This window comes from Heterocephalus glaber, unplaced genomic scaffold (assembly GCF_053883595.1).
Source record: "Heterocephalus glaber isolate CG9 unplaced genomic scaffold, H.glaber_assembly_v1.0 deba00000942, whole genome shotgun sequence".
Lineage (NCBI taxonomy): Eukaryota > Metazoa > Chordata > Mammalia > Rodentia > Bathyergidae > Heterocephalus > Heterocephalus glaber.
This window is the reverse complement of record NW_028258174.1, coordinates 5347692-5365578: the sequence shown is the minus strand read 5'-3', so window position 1 is coordinate 5365578 and position 17887 is coordinate 5347692. Positions and strand designations below refer to the sequence as shown.

The 17887-nt window shown below is 37.4% G+C and overlaps 1 protein-coding gene and 1 long non-coding RNA gene across 2 annotated transcripts in view; both read right to left on the bottom strand.

The window, feature by feature from the left end:
- The window catches only part of Slc16a10 (solute carrier family 16 member 10), a 153754-nt gene that overhangs the window by 111402 nt on the left and 24465 nt on the right, over positions 1-17887 (bottom strand). The window lies entirely within an intron of this gene.
- The window catches only part of LOC147828715 (uncharacterized), a 35741-nt gene continuing 23917 nt past the window's right edge, over positions 6064-17887 (bottom strand). The window contains exon 3 of the long non-coding RNA XR_015450320.1: positions 6064-14926. This is a non-coding gene — a long non-coding RNA (uncharacterized LOC147828715). The remainder of the gene's footprint in view (positions 14927-17887) is intronic.

Sequence of the window (17887 nt, the reverse complement as noted above, 5' to 3'; positions counted from 1 at the left end):
ACTGGGAGGAACTAGTAATAGCTTCCCACAAAGAGAATAAGAAGGTCCAGGGGACTTTAGAATCCAATATAGAGGTCATATTGTATAGTTTAGCAGTTATGAGCTGTTTACAAGATCAAGCTGGTGGATCCCGGTAAAAGAATTCTAGCGCATTTGTCATTGTTTCCATTTGTATGACTGTTTGGAATTTGGCAGCCTCTAGGCAAGAATAAACAAAACTTTAAAGAAATTAGAGCATGCATAATCTAAGCATGAGCACACTAGAATGAAAGGGCAGGTTGGGGAGAAAGTCACACTTAGAAATTGAAATAGTGATTATAACCTGCTGGCTCTTAGATTCTTTCATTGATAAAGGTTACGTATAAGTCTGATACTTTGTCATAAATCTCTCTAGTTTTAGCTGTAAGAAGATAAGAGACAATTTGAAGAACAAATCTCACTTAAGAAATTTAAAGCTCTAGCTGAGCTCTTATAGATTTTATCATAGTTTTTTCCTAATGATCCATAATTGTGGTCAGCTACTGGTGTAGCTAGAAACTGCCAGAAGGGGTCAGTGACCAGAACCCCTTTTTATATCTAGCTTTATTACTATGGCATTACTTTATACCTCTTTTGGTTATTCTTTTCTGCTGTGTGTTTAAGACCAAGTTAAAGTGAGACCTGTGTCAATCAGTATGAACCTCTTGCTACCGATCAAGGTCAGTTAAGTCTCCTCAGGCATTACTTTGGAACTGTGCATACAGCCTCTCAGCTCCTCTGTGTCAGCCATCAGGATGGGTCATGGCCTTGCTTGACCGTGTTGCTTTCAGTGAAAGCATGGAAGACTTTTCCCTCTTTGTGACCCTCCTTTGGCACATGGTACATTTGTCCTCTGGTGCCCAGCAATCTCCCTGCTCAGGAGGTTGAGTGACTTAGCAAAGATGTAGGATCTTGTAGGAAAGGTTCCTTTGTGTCCTGGATCTTTGTTGACTTTGAGGGGCCAGGGCCAAAATATTGGCTGTCCTCACAGCCCAGTTACCCTTCCGGTTTTGGTCTCCAAACTTTAGTTGTTGAACAGCCAGAAGAGAAGATCAGTGACATAAGTATTCCAGTAGAAGCAGTGAGCTTAACTATTATAATAGTTTTTAAAAATCAAGCACTTTTGAAGTATAAAGCACAGTAAAAGGCTGTTATTTCTTAAAAACCATGATTGTTTTAGTAGTTGAATCCCTGCAGAATGTTAACAGACAACAGTTAACAGTTAAGATCAAGAGCTACACACAGTATTTTAGCATGACAATCATGATATTTTCTTTGTAACACATGTCCATCTTAGTATGAAATAGTCTTTCAAACACCTTTATCTGATCACAGACATTAAATGACATAAAAAACTCAAAAAAAAAAGGAAAGAAAACTCTTATTTGTTATCCTTTAATAGGATGCCATCTAAAAAGAACATATATATTGGCCTATAAATGTTACCTTAGGAGTTCATGTTTAGCCTCTAATTTTAGTGTGTGACATTGTTTGGACTGTTTGGCCTCTGAGAATCCTTAAGTGTGGTGACACATATAACATACATCACATGCCTTTTTTTTTTTATTTTGAGACAAGGTTTCACTAAATCATGAAGTTCCCCAGACTGGACTCAAATTTGCAATCCTTATACACTCGGAGGAAAAGGTCTGATTATTTTTCCAAGAATCTGAGAAAGTATTGCACATTAAAAAAGTGGGAAAAAAGGCTTCATGATAACCTAAGATTAATAGAAGAATCTCATATTTCCCTGAATATCAGTGATCCAGCAATCAAATGACATATGCAAATTGCTTTTTACAGAAATGATATAAGCATTACAGTCAAGACCACATTTTTTTATACTGCTTTACACATTTCACATGTATTTCTATGATTGCTATCCCCATTAATACTACTTGTTTATACCAACTTCATAATTAAAGACTGTGCTTAATCTTTTTCTTTGTTTTTGCTACTGGGGATCGAACTCAGGTCCTTGCACTTGCGTAGCAGGCGGAGAAACCACTGAGCTAAAACCCTGGCCCAGCTTTTTCTTTTCTTTTTCAATACTGGGCATTAAACCTAGGGCCTTTGTGACCCAAACCCATGCAATTAGGAACAAAAAGGGTGAAATTATAACACACCCACCAGAAATCCAGAGGATGATCAATACCTACTTCCAGAACCTATATGCCAATAAGATGAAAAACACAGAAGAAATGGACAGATTCCTAGATACATATGAATTACAAAAGTTGAATGAAGACCTAAACATTTTAAACAACCCAATATCAATCAATGAAATTGAAAACATAATGAAAAAATTATCAACTAAGAAAAGCCCGGGTCCTGATGGCTTCACTGCTGAATTCTACAAGACATTTAGAGAGGAACTACTGCCACTACTGTTTAAACTCTTCAATGAAATTGAAAGGGAAGCAATACTCCCAAATTCATTCCTGGAAGCAAGCAGCACCTTGATCCCCAAAGCAGAGAAAGACCCAACTGAAAAAAGAGAACTATAGGCCAATCTCACTAATGAACATAGATGCAAAAATCCTTAATAAGATACTGGCAAATAGAATGAAGAAGATCATCAAGAAGATTATACCCCCTGATCAAGCGGGATTCATCCCAGGGATGCAGGGATGGTTCAACAAACACAAATCAATCAATGTAATGCACTATATCAATAGAGCCAAGGACAAAAACCATATGATTATCTCCATAGACACAGAAAAAACATTTGGCAAAATCCAACATGCATTTATGATAAAAACCCTACAAAAAATTGGAATAGATGGTCTCTACCTCAAACTGATAAAAGCCATCTATGAAAAACCAACAGCCAGTATTATACTAAATGGTCAAAAACTAAAATCCTTCACACTCAAATCAGGAACAAGACAAGGATGTCTACTATCACCACTCTTGTTCAATATAGTTTTGGAAACATTAGCCACAGCAATTAGACAAGAGAAAGAAATAAAAGGAAAAAAGATAAGAAATGAAGAAGTCAAATTGTCATTATTTGCAGATGACATGATACTCTATATAGAAGACCCTTAGAACTCCACCAAAAGTCTTCTAGAATTAATAACCAAATTCCGTAAAGTAGCTGGTTACTAGGTCAACACACAAAAATCAATACCTTTCCTCTACACAAATAACAGATTAACTGAGAGAAAAGAGGGCAAATAATTCCATCCAAAAATCTGAAATACCTAGGAATCAACCTAACAAAAGAAATCAAAGACCTCTTCTCCGAAAACTATAGCACTCTGAAAACAGAGATTGAAGATGATACCACAAAATGGAAAGACATTTCCTGCTCCTGGGTAGGAAGGATCAATATAGTGAAAATGGCCATACTTCCAAAACTGCTATATAGATTCAATGCAATTCCAATTGAAATCCCAGCAGCATACTTCACAGACCTTGAGAAAACAATCCAAAAATTCATTTGGAACAAGAAGAGACCCAGAATAGCAAAAGCAATTCTAGGTAACAGAGATGTGGCAGGGGATTTCACAATCCCCAACTTGTACCTATACTACAAAGCAACTGTGATAAAAACAGCATGGTACTGCCAAAGAAACACACCTGAGGACAAGTGGAACAGATTAGGAGATGCAGAAACAATGCCAGACACACTCAGCCATCTCATCTTTGATAAAGGAGCCAAATACCCTCACTGAAGGAAAGATAGCCTCTTTAATAAATGGTGCTGGAAAAATTGGGTTTCAACTTGCCAAAGATTAAAACTAGACCTATATCTCTCACCATGCACTAAACTAAAATCAAAATGGATTAAAGATCTAAATATTAAAATAGAAATGCTAAACCAGCTGGAACAGAGATTAGGTAGAACTCTTGAAGACATTGGTGTAGGAAAAGATTTTATAACAAAACCTCAGTTGCCTGTCAACTAGCACAAACAATCAACAAGTGGGATCTATTCTTATTAAAAAGCTTCTGCACAGCAAGAGAAACACCAGCAGTGTGAAGAGACAACCCACAATGTGGGAAGAAATCTTCACCTGCTCTTCCTAAGACAAAGGTCTACTATCTTGAATCTATAAAGAACTTCAAAAGATCAGACCTTCCAAATTTAAAGACCCAATCCAAAAATGGGCATCTGAAATGAACAGACATTTCTCACACAAAGTAGAAATAGCAAATAAATACATGAAAAAATGTTCAACACCACTGGTCATTCAAGAGGTACAAATGAAAACAATATTGAGATTCCACCTCACTCCAGAAAGAATGGCTGCTATCATGAAATCAACCAATAACAAATGCTGGTGGGGCTGTGGGGAAAGAGGAACCCTGCTCCACTGCTGGTGGGAGTGTAGACTGGTGCAACCACCGTGGAAATCAGTATGGAGATACCTCAAAGAACTAGGACTGGAAATCCCATTTGACCCAGCTATTCCCCTGCTGGGTATCTTCCCCAAAGAATTAAAAGAATCATACCACAGTGATAGAGGTGCACCCATGTTCATAGCAGCACAATTTGTAACAGCTAAAACTTGGAAACAACCCAAATGCCTATCAACTGGAGACTGGATAAAGAAAATGTGGTTTTTTTATAAAATGGAGTACTACTCAGCCATTTAAAATGATAAATTAGAGATATTTATTGTTAAATTTATGCATATTGAGGCAATACTCTTAAGTGAAATAAATAGGACACACATGTATAAATACCGAATAGGTTCTCCAGTGTGAGAAACTAAAAGTGTAAATGAGGACTAAATCATATAATAGATAATGTGAAATAGGAAGAAAAAGGGAAAAGGGGAAGGGGAAGTGGGAGGGGTAGGGGAAAGGAAAGAAGGGAATGGAATTAATATGAGAAAATGGAAAAACGGAAACAAAATCTTTGTAAATAGGGAGGGATGGAGGGGTTGAAGAGACAGCTGGGGAAGGGGGAAAAATAAGAACCAAGAGAGATTAGGTAAAGGTGCAAATTTCCAATGATGAATGTCATTATATTGTATACCTAAAATGTACCAATGATTAAAATGAGTAATTAATAATGCAAAGTAGGAATAAAAGTTCCAAAGGGGTAGGGGAAGTGAGAGGAGTAGGGGAAAGGAAAGAAGGGAAAGGAAAAATTATGAGATATGGAAAAAATGGAAACAAAGTCTTTGTAAATAGGGAAGGGTGGAGGGGGTGAAGGGAGGCCTGGGAATGGAGAAAAAACAAGAACCAAGATGCATCATGTAAAGGTATAAGTTCCCAATAAGAAATGTAAATGTGTTGTATACCTAAAATGTACCAATAAAAGAATTTAAGTAATAAAAAAAAAGATTACATAAAGAGACAATGATCTTACCCAATGCATTAAAAAAAAGAAAAGAAAAAAGGAAAGAAGGAGGAGGGGAAGGAAGGATAGGAGGTGAAAAGATTCAAAATAATAAAAACCAGCAATCCTACCAGTACTGTTTCCAAATTGATGTTACAGTGTTTCTCTGACTGTTGTTTAGATTCCAAAATTTCAATCCCTAAGTAGGGCCTGAATATAATCAAGTCTCAAACATTAAATAATTCACCATAAGTGCCCTTTATTTATTTTGAGGACCAGAGTTAATGGTTTATGGAATCGTGTAGTAGCAATTATTTAAATCCAAAATACATGTCCTGCTTTATTGGTTTGCTCACTGTTTTATATGGGGGGAGCTACCTTTTCCTGGTTTATATTGCTCTACTCTATCCTAGACATATTTGTGGGATTAAATACAAAATCTAATTCAAAGTATTCACAACTCATCTTGACAGTATACCATGATTTCAAAATGCCCAATAAACAACAGCAAAAAAGTATCGTAAATAGAAAAAAAAAAGGCAAATGACAAAGTGAGAAAAGTATCTGTAACCCCTACTATTGAAAAACAGTTGAGTTTCTCAAAAAAATTAGAAATATCTACAAATTTAAAAAAAAGAATATACAATGGATATGAATAACTCACAAAAAGAAATACAGGGCTGGGGATTTAGCTCAGTGGTTCCAGCGCGTGCCGCACAAGCTCAAGGTCCTGAGTTCGATCCCTGATACCAAAAACAAATAAACAAAAAGAAATACAAATAACCAACTCATTATGCACAAAAGAAGATGATCAACCTTGTCCATATCCAGAAAATGTAAGTTAAAATACATTTTTCCTTTAACAGTGTGTCAAAAAGTATTGACACTGCAGTGTGGCGTGGTGGCACATGTTTGTAACATCAGCACTCAGGAGGCTGAGGCAGGAGGATTGTGGCAAGTTTGATGTCAGCCTGGGCTACATAGTGAGTTCAAGATCAACCTGAACTACAAAGCAAAACTCTGTTTCAAACAAACAAGCAAAAAAGTGTAGAGACTGCTGAAGTTGCAGGTAAATTCCATCTACTCTTTTACTTACTACTCGTGGGAATGTAATGTGGTACAACCTTTACCGAGGCAAACTGGTTTTACCAAAAGCAGAAATAAGCTACCAAAAATTACTAAGTTGAATTATGAAATTCGAATGTAGATGTATGTATTACAGGAATGTACTGTATCCATTGACATATTGAAGCTAATAATTCACTGTGTTTATATAAGAGAAAATCCTTATTTGTACAATCCTTCAACCCAGAACCCTCACTCTCAGGAATGTACCTACAAATTTACCAATATATGTTAAATTTGTAAGTAAAAAATATTCATTACAACATTATTTATAAAAGCAAAAGATTGGGAACCACCTATGCCCAACAATAGGGATCGACTGTGGGACATTCATATGAGGGAATACTACAGAGCTGTGCTGTACAATACAGTAGCCACTCGGCATATGTGGCTATTGAGCAGGTGAAAATTAAATTTCAACTCAGAGCTGGAGCTATGGCTCACAGGTGAATGCAAGATGTTAATATATTTTTATTATGGTTTATTAATTTTACAAACAAAGTGTAAATGAGGGCCAAAATGTATAATAGATATTGTGAAATACGAAGAAAATGTTCAAAGGTGAAGGGGAACTAGGGGGAGGAGGAAAGAAAAAAAGGAAAAAATGGAAACAAAGCTTATGCAATAGGGAGAGGTAGAGGGGTTGAAGGGAAGGAAGGGAATGGGAAAAAATAAGTACCAAGATATATTATGTATAGATACAAATTCCCAATGATGAATGTGATCATAATGTATACCTAAAATGTGCCAATAAATTTAATTTTAAAATATATTTGGTTTGTGTTTTTTAATCATATTTACCCTACTGATATCCATTAGACCTCCCTCCTCCCTGCCCTCTTTCCTTTCCTCTTGTCTAATAATAGTCTCCCTTCTTCTATCTTTTTTCTATTATTCCGTATGTTAGGGAAAATGTGAAACTTCTCTGAGTCTGGCTTATTTTGCTTAACATAATGATCTCCAGTTCCATCCACCTTCCTGCAAATGACATAATTTTGTTCTTCACAGCTGAATAATATTTCATTGTTTATCCTGCTACTTTGATAAACTCATTTTTCAGCTTGCAAAGTCTTTTAGAGTCCTAGGGGCTTCTAAGTACAGCATCATATTGTCCACAAGTATGGGTAATTTGACTTCTTCCTTTCCTATTCATAACCCTTTTCTTTCTCCTAATTGCTCTAAAATTTCAAGTATTATATTGAATAGACTGGTGAAAGTGAACATCTTTGTCTCATTCCTTATTTTAAGGGAAATACTTTTAGTTTTTGCCCATTCAGTTATATTGAGAGTACATGCTTGACAAGTGTTATGGCTATGTCTAGATGTACTTCCAAAGCCTTATGAGTCATAGGTGGGCTTTTTCAGAGGTGGCTTGATCTAGAGTGTGCGATGCTGTGATCAAGGGTGTGTGATTACTTGAGTTCACTGATTGGTTTGGCATAATTTTGGCTAAGATTAAGGGTGCCACACCTTGGGTGTGAGTGCCTACCACCCTAAGAGCTAGTACCTTGGATAAAGAAATATAAAGGATAGAAACAGGGTTACTGCGTGCCACTTGTTGCTTGCTGTTTGCTGCTTGGATGCTTTTTCTGCCTTCTCCCTGTCATGAACTGTTTCTCCTCTGTGATGACCCTCTGCCATGCCTTGGAGCCAGCCAATTACAGACTGAAACCTCTATAAACTAAATAAACCTTTCCTCCTTTAACTTTAGGTGTCAGCAACAAGAAAAAGTAACTAAGACAACAAGCATGAGGTTTTGGGTTCAACTTAAGATTCCCCCTCACACACAAAAAAATAAATAAATAAAACAAGCAAAAAGAAATGACTTCAACCTGATTGGAAACTGGTGTGTGTGTGTAAATTGCCAGGCTGGAATCCACTTGCTATCCTCCTGCCTCTGCCTCCCAAGTAGTTGGGATTACAGGATGCACTACCATATATTTGAAACAACTTTTGTATGTGAATTTATTTTATTCCAACTATAAACTTCAATAAATCTACATGAGATTAAACCTTGACTACATAATAAACAAATAAGAGATTAAGTATCAAGCATAGAAACTATGGTGTGCTATAAATATAAAACACACAAAGAATTTTTTAAAACAGCATTGAAAAATAAGGAATGTAAAATATCACATTTGTAACTATATTAGTTACATGTTGAAATAATAATTAAATATACTGAGGTAGATGCAGTGGCACATTCCTGTAAACTGAGCTCTTTGGGAAGCTGAGGCAGTATGATCACAAGTTCAAGCCTATCCTGGGCAACTTAGTGACATAGTGAGGCCTTGTCTCAAAATTTTAGAAAGGGCTGGGGATGTAGCTCATACATAGGCCCTGGGTTCAATTCCCAGTACTGTGAAAGAGAGGGAGAGGAAAGGAATGAAAAGGGGGATACATACTGGGTTAAATAAAATGTATCGTTAAAACTAGTAAAACTACTAATAACAGTTTCTACCTTTTAATGTGTGGCTACTAGAAGCACATGATTTACATATGAAGTGTCCTTAGTCAGCTTGGACTGGCTTAACAAAATACCACAGACTGGGTGATTTAAATAAGCATTTATTTCCTCACAGTTCTAGAGACTGGAAAGCCCAAGTCAAGGTTCTGACTTGTTCTTGCTGACTCATAGATGCTGTCCTCCCATGGCAGTTCCTCAGACAGTGTAAGTGCAGAAAAAACTCTCTTGCATCCCTTCTTACAAGGATGCCAATTCTATCAGATCAGGACCCCACTCTGATGACCACATTCAGCCTTAATTACTTTTCTGGGTTTTAGAGACAGGATCTCATTATATAGACCAGGGTGACCTCAAACTTGCAATCCCCCTGCCTCAGCCTCCCCAGTATGTGTGCACCACCATGCCCAACTCCTTTAAAGTTCCATCTCCAAACACAGTCACTCTGCGGTCTAGAACTGCAACCTGTGAATCTGAGGGGATCACAAATACTCAGTCCATAAATATATAACTTGCATTAAATTTTCATCTGCAGTACTGGCATACTGCAGGAGTTAGCTAACTATCACTTGCTGCCCATTATGTACAGGCCAAGAGCTAAATAGTTTTCACAATTTCAAATGGCTAGAAAACATCAGAAGAAATGTTAGAACATGAAAATTAGGTCAGGTGCAGTAATACATGCCCATAGCCCCAGCACTCAGGAGAATGAGGCAGGAGTATCACTTGAGTACAGGAATTAGAGACCAGCCTGGGCAACACAGAAAGGGGCAGGGGGAGGCACAGGAAGGGAAGGGGAAGGGGGACAGAAGGGAAGAAATAAAGAGGAAAGAAGGAAGGGAGGCAGAGAAAGGGGGGGAAAGAAGGGGAGGGGAAGTAGGGGGGAAGTAGGGAAGGGAGAGGAAAGGAAAGAAGGGAAGGGAAGGAAGGAAAGAAGGGAGGGGAGAGAAAGAGAGAGAGAAAGGGTGAGAAAGAAGGTAGAGAGGGAGGGGAAAGAATGCAAAGGAAGAAACAGAAGGGGAAGAGGGGGGAAAGAAAAGGGGGAGGGAAGGAAAGGAAGAGAACCAAGGGGAGGGGAGCAGAGTGGGGGAAAGGAGGGCAGGAGAGGGAGAGAGGGGAGGGAGGGAAGGGAAGAGAAGGGAAAAGGAGGGAAGGGAAAGGTAGACGAGAGGACAGAGAGAAGGCAGAAGGGGAGGGAAAAAGGAAGGCAAGGAAGGAAGGAAAAAATGCTAGATTCCAACATCTGTGTCCAACAAAGCCAATTGTTTACTTTTTTTATACAGGCATTTATGAGCTACAACAGTAGAGCTGAGTAGTTGCAAAAGAAGTGTGCTCCCCTAAAATATTTACTATCTGGCCCTCTACAGAGGCTATTTGTCAACTCTTGCTACAGAATATTGAAAAGAAGAAAGCCTCTCTACATGGTCTGATTGGGCCCACTTCTAAAATATATAATCAATATTAAAAAGAACATTGAATATTTATTACTTTTACCCTGCTTAGATCCAAACAGGATCTGAGGGGACCTATTTTTGTAACAATATTAAGTTTTAAATCTCTTGTCAAAGAAAAAGGAAAAAGAAAAACCTCTTATCAGGGCTGAAGTGTAGCTCAGTGGTAGAGCACATGCCTTGCATACACAAGGCCCTGGGTTCAATCCTCCACACATTAAAAAAAAAGTTTTTAATTTAAATTTTTAAAAAACTGAGAACTGAGCTGGTTCTGCTCTCAGAAGGGGATATGGTCACTCCAAAAGAGGAGGTATTTGGTTGCTGTGCTACTCAGCTTTCCATTACCATAACCTGGTTGAGATAATCAATCTATACAGAAGTAAGGTTTATTTTGGCCTACAGTGTGAAAATTCCAGTCCATGATCAGTGGGTTCCACTGCTCTTGGGCCTGTGGAGAGGCAGCACATCACAGCAGGAGCTCACGCGCAGCCAAACCGCTATACCTTATAGCAGGAAAATGAAAAAAGGAAGAGCAAGGGAGCAGAGTCCTTTCAGAAGCATGCCCCAGTGATGTAAAGACCACAAAGTGGGTCCCACCATGTCCCAGTGGACTTGGACATGGAAAAACCAAACCACAGCAGTTGTCAAGGACAGATAAACCATTCAGACCCCTCATCTTGGCTTCACTGAACTGCATAAGGCTTCATTCATTCATTTATTCATTTATTTTTTTTTTTTACCAGTACTGGGAATCAAACTCAGGACCTTGCACTTGCCAGGCATGCACAGTGCCACTGAGCTAAATCCCCGGCCCTACTTCATGTCAAAGTCCCACCCCATCTTCATCAGGATGACACCCTCCAGTGACTGCATACTTTCCATCTGATTCCTGCTTCCGTTATTCTCATTACTTGCTTTATCTTCCTTGCTGACTGCAATATTTTCTAAACTGACATCAGGATATTTCCTTAGTCAGTTGAACCAGCTTCTCTGGTTGTGTAGAGCAGAAAAGGAAAGCAAAATGAGGTGCTATACCTGTTCTCAACACAACTCTTCAGAGCTTCCTTCCTAGTAACCCACTGTTGGCATGTGCCACCTGAGATCATCCCTCTTATAGGTGCTAATAAAAGCAAAGTGAATAAAAAGAGACTTAAAGCTACCACAGCTTTGATGAAACTTACTGACCACGTTTACTTTGTCTTTTTTACCATTTGCATCAGTTTTCTTATTATATTTTCTAAAGCTGGAGTAAATTGTCAACAAAAAGCCTTCAGGCCAACTGTCTGAATAATAAAGTTTATATGCAAACATTTTCCCTTTTCAATATTTATCTACTTGTATGTTTTTAGACTGCACATCCTTTCATGCTCATTGTATTTCTTCTTTGATAAATTATCTGTTTGTCTCTTTTATCTATTTTTTTGGGGGGGGGTTGATAATCTTTACAAAAACTTAACATAACAATGATACCAAGTCCAACATCCTATTCCCCCTGAAAAAAAAAAGCCCCTAAAAAAAACAAAAAGGGCTGGGGATTTAGCTCAGTGGATCTGGCGCCTGCCTCAAAAGCACAAGCCCCGAGTTCGATCCCCAGTACCAAAAACAAGCCCCTAAAGTGTCAATAACTCAGCTCTGTTCTCCTTTTCTTTCCTTCTATCTTTACAGTGCAACAAAAGTGGAGTTAGATTTGGAGTCCTAAAACAAGGTTTCCTAGTGAGTCCATAGGACTGTTTACTTACCTAGAAAATGAAGGAGCTGGATTAATGGGTCAGCAAAGCCCCAGAGTTCTAATTCTTTCAATCTACTCCTGTCTTTCTATTCTCTCCCCATTCATTCCCTGTGCCTATTCTACCTATGATGGCAAGACAGAAATTGTGAGTGAAAAAATGGGATTTGTGGGTTTGGGTGGTCATAAATAAATGAAGCTAAAAACAAACAAACAAACAAAAACAAGTATAGAGAAATGAAATGCTACTTCATGACTTCAAAGATTCAGTTTCTATATAAATGATAAAATAAGTTAAGATTCTAACATGTCAGAATCAGACTTTGGCTCTGTTGAAGATGTTAATGGCACTACTGGAAACAAATAGCTTCAAAGCAAATAACCAAATATTGACTAAAGTAGATACAGTTCAAAAGCTTGGTTTATTTGGTAATGAAAAGAATAAACCAGCCACATTGGCTTTGATCCTCCCACTTCATTTACCAATCCTCTTCAATATTCCAACTTCCATGCAGCTATACTAGGCCAACTTTCTTCTAAAGGGCAAAATTAAATAGTCCATATGTGTACTACTAAATACAGCAATTCTGGTTTAAAATGCTTTAGTTTTATGCTCAAAAAGGCCATTGCTTTTAGTTTTCCAGTACCCTCCATCCTAAACTCTGTGCGTGTATGTATGTGGTATGTGTGTAACTCTTTTTTTTCTTTTTCAAAGTGTTAGGCAAGTACCCTACCACTAACTACATCCTCAGGCCCAATCATACAATTTTTACAAAAAAGTGGAGAAAGAAATCCACATTAAAATTTGTCTGTCCCGATACAACTATTTTTTTCATTTTCCCATAGTTTCTTCCTTATTACATGCACTGCACTCTGAGGGTTCTAGTTGTATGACACATTCCACTCTTCCACCATCAGACATTTCCATGATGCTACATAGCAACCATTATCCAGTTGCAGTTGCAACACAGTCCACACCAAGCAGATCCCCACTATTTACTTAATCATTTCTCTACTTGGGGGCATTCAGATTAACTCTAGAGTTTTACTTTTTTACAGTAATGATATAGGAAACATCACCATGAAGCTTTTTTTTTTCTTATGAGTCACTGTACAAGATTAATCATTAAGTCACTAGGCAGCAAGATTGTGGGTAAAATGATGCGACTATATTGGCATTTTTAAATAGATCTTGCCAAACTTATTTCAATATAACAGTAAGGACTACTAAACACCTAAGTATGATACAAAAAGGATATGGTAATATGAGAAATAATTCTTTTTGAAAGGGCTAGGAGATGAGGTGTCCCTACAAGTAGTGTGATAAACAAATACACTTTGAGTCCCTTGATTCCTCACTGCTTGGGGACATACTAAACAAATATTCTGTTACAGTATTTTATCAAGTGATAGGAGAGCAAAACTATAGACCTCTTCTTACATTTCAGTAATGGGGTTTTGTTTTTGTTTTTGTTTTTTTGGTACCGGGGATCAAATTCAGGACCTTGCGCTTGTGAGGCAGGTGCCGGAACCACTGAGCTAAATCCCCGGCCCAGTAATGGAGTTTTTTAAAAAAGTGTTTTCTAGCTTCATGACTGTTTTAAAAGTGTCTATCAGATTTCAACTTTTTTTTTTTTTTTTGAGACAGGGTCTCACTATGCAGTTCAGTCTGGCTTCAAACTCACATTGATTTTCCTACCTCAGCCTCCCAAGTGCTGAGATTACAGGCCTGTGCCACCATGCCCAGCTTTACTAGATTTCTAGGCATGATACCACTGAGTTTTCTTCAACTTGTACAATAACTGTGTGTGTGCATGCGCGTGTGCGTGTGTGTGTGTGTGTGTGGGTATGGGTGTGCGCATAGTACTGGAGATTAAACCTAGGACCTTCTCACTGAGCTACATTCTCAGCCATTTTTTATCTTTTCTTGAAACAGGGTCTTGCTAGGTTGCCCAGGGTGGGCTCAAACTTGGAATCCTCCTTATTCAGCCTCCCAGAGTCCTGAGATCACATGTGTGTGCCACCACTCCTGACAACATGTACAATAATACTCTTTTGTACTTCATGACCTGACCTTCTCTAGACACCATATGCCTAAGAAAGAATAAGGAAGCAACCAGGAAATTTATTTCAAAGAAAAGATAATAGAAACATTTCTCATTACTTATTAACAACAAGAAATAATACCAGCCAGGCAGGTATGGTGGAAAACACCTGTAATCCCAGTTACTCAGGAGGCTAAAGCAAGAGAATTGCAAGTTCGAGACAAGCTCAGTACCTTAGCAACTCCCTGTCTCAATATAAAATGTTTAAAAGGGCTAGAGGTGTAGCTTAATGACAGAGTACTTGCCTAGCACGTGTGAGGCCCTGGGTTCAATGCCTAGAATTGAAAAAAAAAAAAAAAAGCAGAAGAAGAAAAGAAATAATAAAAGCCAATCCTATTTGTTCTGTTACATCTTTATCATTAGACTTTCCTTGGTTTATCATTACTAAGACAATACATATTTTTCAATTTATGTGCAAAAAAGGGATGTTGAAGCAATTTGCCTACCCTCCCCAAGAAGCCATCAGTAAGGTATGATGTACACAGGAAAGTCTGGAAAAACATATAAACTAATGATGTTAGAAAAAAAAGTAGAAAAAGTACACTATATGTAGGCTTTGGCAACTTGATTTTTATGTTTCTTTTCAATATATCCTTTTAACTATGAAATATTCAAAACATATATGAAAGTATAGGTACTCACCAACTACTTTTGTCAAATCGTAACTTTCTCCAATAGTTGCTTTAGAATTTTTTAAAAATAAAGTTGAAGTCCTCCCTCTTCCATTTCCATTTCCCCCTTCAAACGGACAATTTTGAATTGGCTAAATATTATTTCGGTACGTTCGTTACATAGCCATGTTTCAATAAAATATATTTACCTTATTTCCTTAATTCTAAGATGAATATTTTTTCACATTATATAGAGTTTTATTGTGATGGTGTTGGTGGTGGTACTAGGGATTGAACCCAAGGCCTTGTGTTTGCTAGTCAAGCACTCTATCACTCAGCCTTTTTTTTCATAGTATAACATCTCTAAAATGTAAATGCATCTCAGAACCCATGATAAAACATTATATCACAGTTTAATTGACAGTTTTCCTCCTTTCTTGGTGTAAAAATAAAATAGTGCATCTTAGTAGTCTTTTTAGAATCTATGAAAAGTGGCAGGATTGCTTTATATAATTTTTAAGGAAAAAAAATATCATATTAAACATTTCAACATCATGTTTTCATTCACTATTAAGTTTTCGAGACTTACTAATGCCATTACGTGTATGAAACATCTTTAATGTCTTCATTTACCAAGACACACCACAGCATTAAAAGCTATTTAGATAAGATCCAAGTCCTATGCTTGCTAGTGGAAATGGTAACTGCTAATGTTCAAATGTGTGTGCTTGATTCAAAGGAAAGGTATAACAAACAGGATGGAAATAAACAAAGAAGAGGAGAGACACAGAAAAAAGAGTTCCTGGATGTTTGATTTGTAAGTAGCTTGGGCAAATGCTACAGTTTGGATTGAGAATGTCCCCCAAAGGCCCATGTATAAAATGCCTTACCCCCAGCCTAGCTCGAAAAGGAGATGGTGAAGCGTGTGCGTGTGTGTGTGTGTGTGTGTTATGGAGTGAGAAGTTGGTTAGTGCAGGTATGCCCTTAAGGAGAACTGTCTGTGAGACCCTGTTCTCTTCCTCTCTCTCTTTTACATCCAGGCCATGAGGTGAATGGTCTGTTCCACCATCCACTCCCTGACACAATGTGCTTCCTCACTATAGGCCCAAAAGCCACAGGACCAATTGGTCATAGGCTGAAACTTCCAAAGCTGTGAGCCAAAGTAAACATTTTATACATTGTTTACCTCAGGTACAGTGTTCTGCTAAAGCAAAAGAAAACTGACTCACATGGCAGATATCAGAATAACTAAATTTGATGAGTCCGAAATAACAACAACAGGAGGGACTGTTTCTGGAAATGTGTGCTGTTGCTGCTTGCCAGTAGCTGTTGTTACTCCAGAGCTCAGCAGGAAATCCAAACTGCCTATGTCAGCCATGCAACCACTGAGACCTCAGACCCTTCTTTTACACTCAGACACTTCCTTATACAGCCAGCTCATCTAACTCCTCGGCAGCATTCACACAACCAAGACTGTAGCCTCATTCACTGTTTCCTCAGATTCCGCTCTGCCCTCTCTACTTCCCTCTGTTCTTGTTTATATTCCTTTTTCTCACTATTATGTTGATCAAGGAAATCTGATTCAAAGACCTGTGATGATTATCTGTCTGGATTACATATACATACCACAGTGAAAAGCCATAGATTTTGCTGCTGGCATGTAAGAAAATTTCTATTATTGGTTCCTATAACAACTCCAATTTTAGCTTACCGAAAGTTAAAAAGGACAAGAAAATGGAACAAGAGATCCTTATAGCTTTTTCTTTTCTCTTTCCACTTGATTTAAAAAACCTTTCTAGAGGCAAGGGCCTAGGTGGGCTTTTTACAAATATATACATAGTGCTCTTACTGTTCAAAATTAGAGGACATGTGATAATTATTACAAGGATGCAATATATTACTAATTAATTTTTAATATGTGTATTTTTCCCTTTTATCTCTATTTAGTCAGTTATGCAGTTCTGGATCAAACACAAGGGTTCTCTACTACAGAAATATATGCCCAGCCCTTTTTATTTTTTAATTTTACACAGGGTCTAAATTGCCCAGGCAGGATTTGAATTTGTAATCCTCCTACCTCTGCCTACCAGAGTGCTGGGATTACAAAGTTGTGCAACAGCTCTCAGCTTATGTCTCCATTTAATCATAAACCAGTTGAAAAAATAACAATTCTTTAATCCACCTAGTAGAGAAATACCATATTTACTGATTTTTGTGATATAAATAAAAGTAATATTGAACTCATTAATAAGTGTAACCATCAAAGAAATGTAGAATTCCAGCTGGGTGTGGGAACACACACCTATAATTCCAGCACTCTGGGAGGCTGAGGCTGAGGATCACAAATTTGAGCCTAGCCCAGGAAACCTAGTGACTTAGCAATACCCTGTCTCAAAAGAAAAAATTTAAAAAGTACTATGAATGTAACTCAGTGAGAAAGCCTTAGGTTCAATCTCTAGTACCAAAGAAGAAAAAAGAAATGTAGAATTCCTAAAATATTTAATTTATTAATAAACTCTTTTATCTTTCACAAAGGTAATACTTTTAATCCTAGCATATTTTATTTAATACAGGACAATTAAACCAAATGGTCCAAACCATTTTATTCATTTTCTTTCCTTTAAAACATTACTATAAGCCACAAAATCCACTGGTATTCTCATGTTTTTAAGCATTTTATAACTGAAGTTCCTGTTGCCTGCTAATACATTGGAAGTGTGTTTGAACATAAATTGTTAGATCACTCTTTCAACTCTCAAATTTAATTAACTCACTTTCTGTCCCGTTATCCTAATTAACCTACAGCCTTCAAATTTTGGGATTACTGCTGCCACTTCTATACAGCCATTTGTTATAATGCACAGTCTGCTCTAATACCTTCTTAGGCAAAACTGAAAATCAAACTTTTTTTAAATTTCTAATTAACTAGACATTGGAATGTGCCATGCCCTATAATCTGTATTAATGTGTGGATACAAGCTTTTCCTACTTCATATGAAGCATGCAGAAAGAACTTATTAAACTGAAATAAATTCTTTTTGGAGTAAAGGACTTTTATTTATTAAAAATATTACTAAACATCTATTAT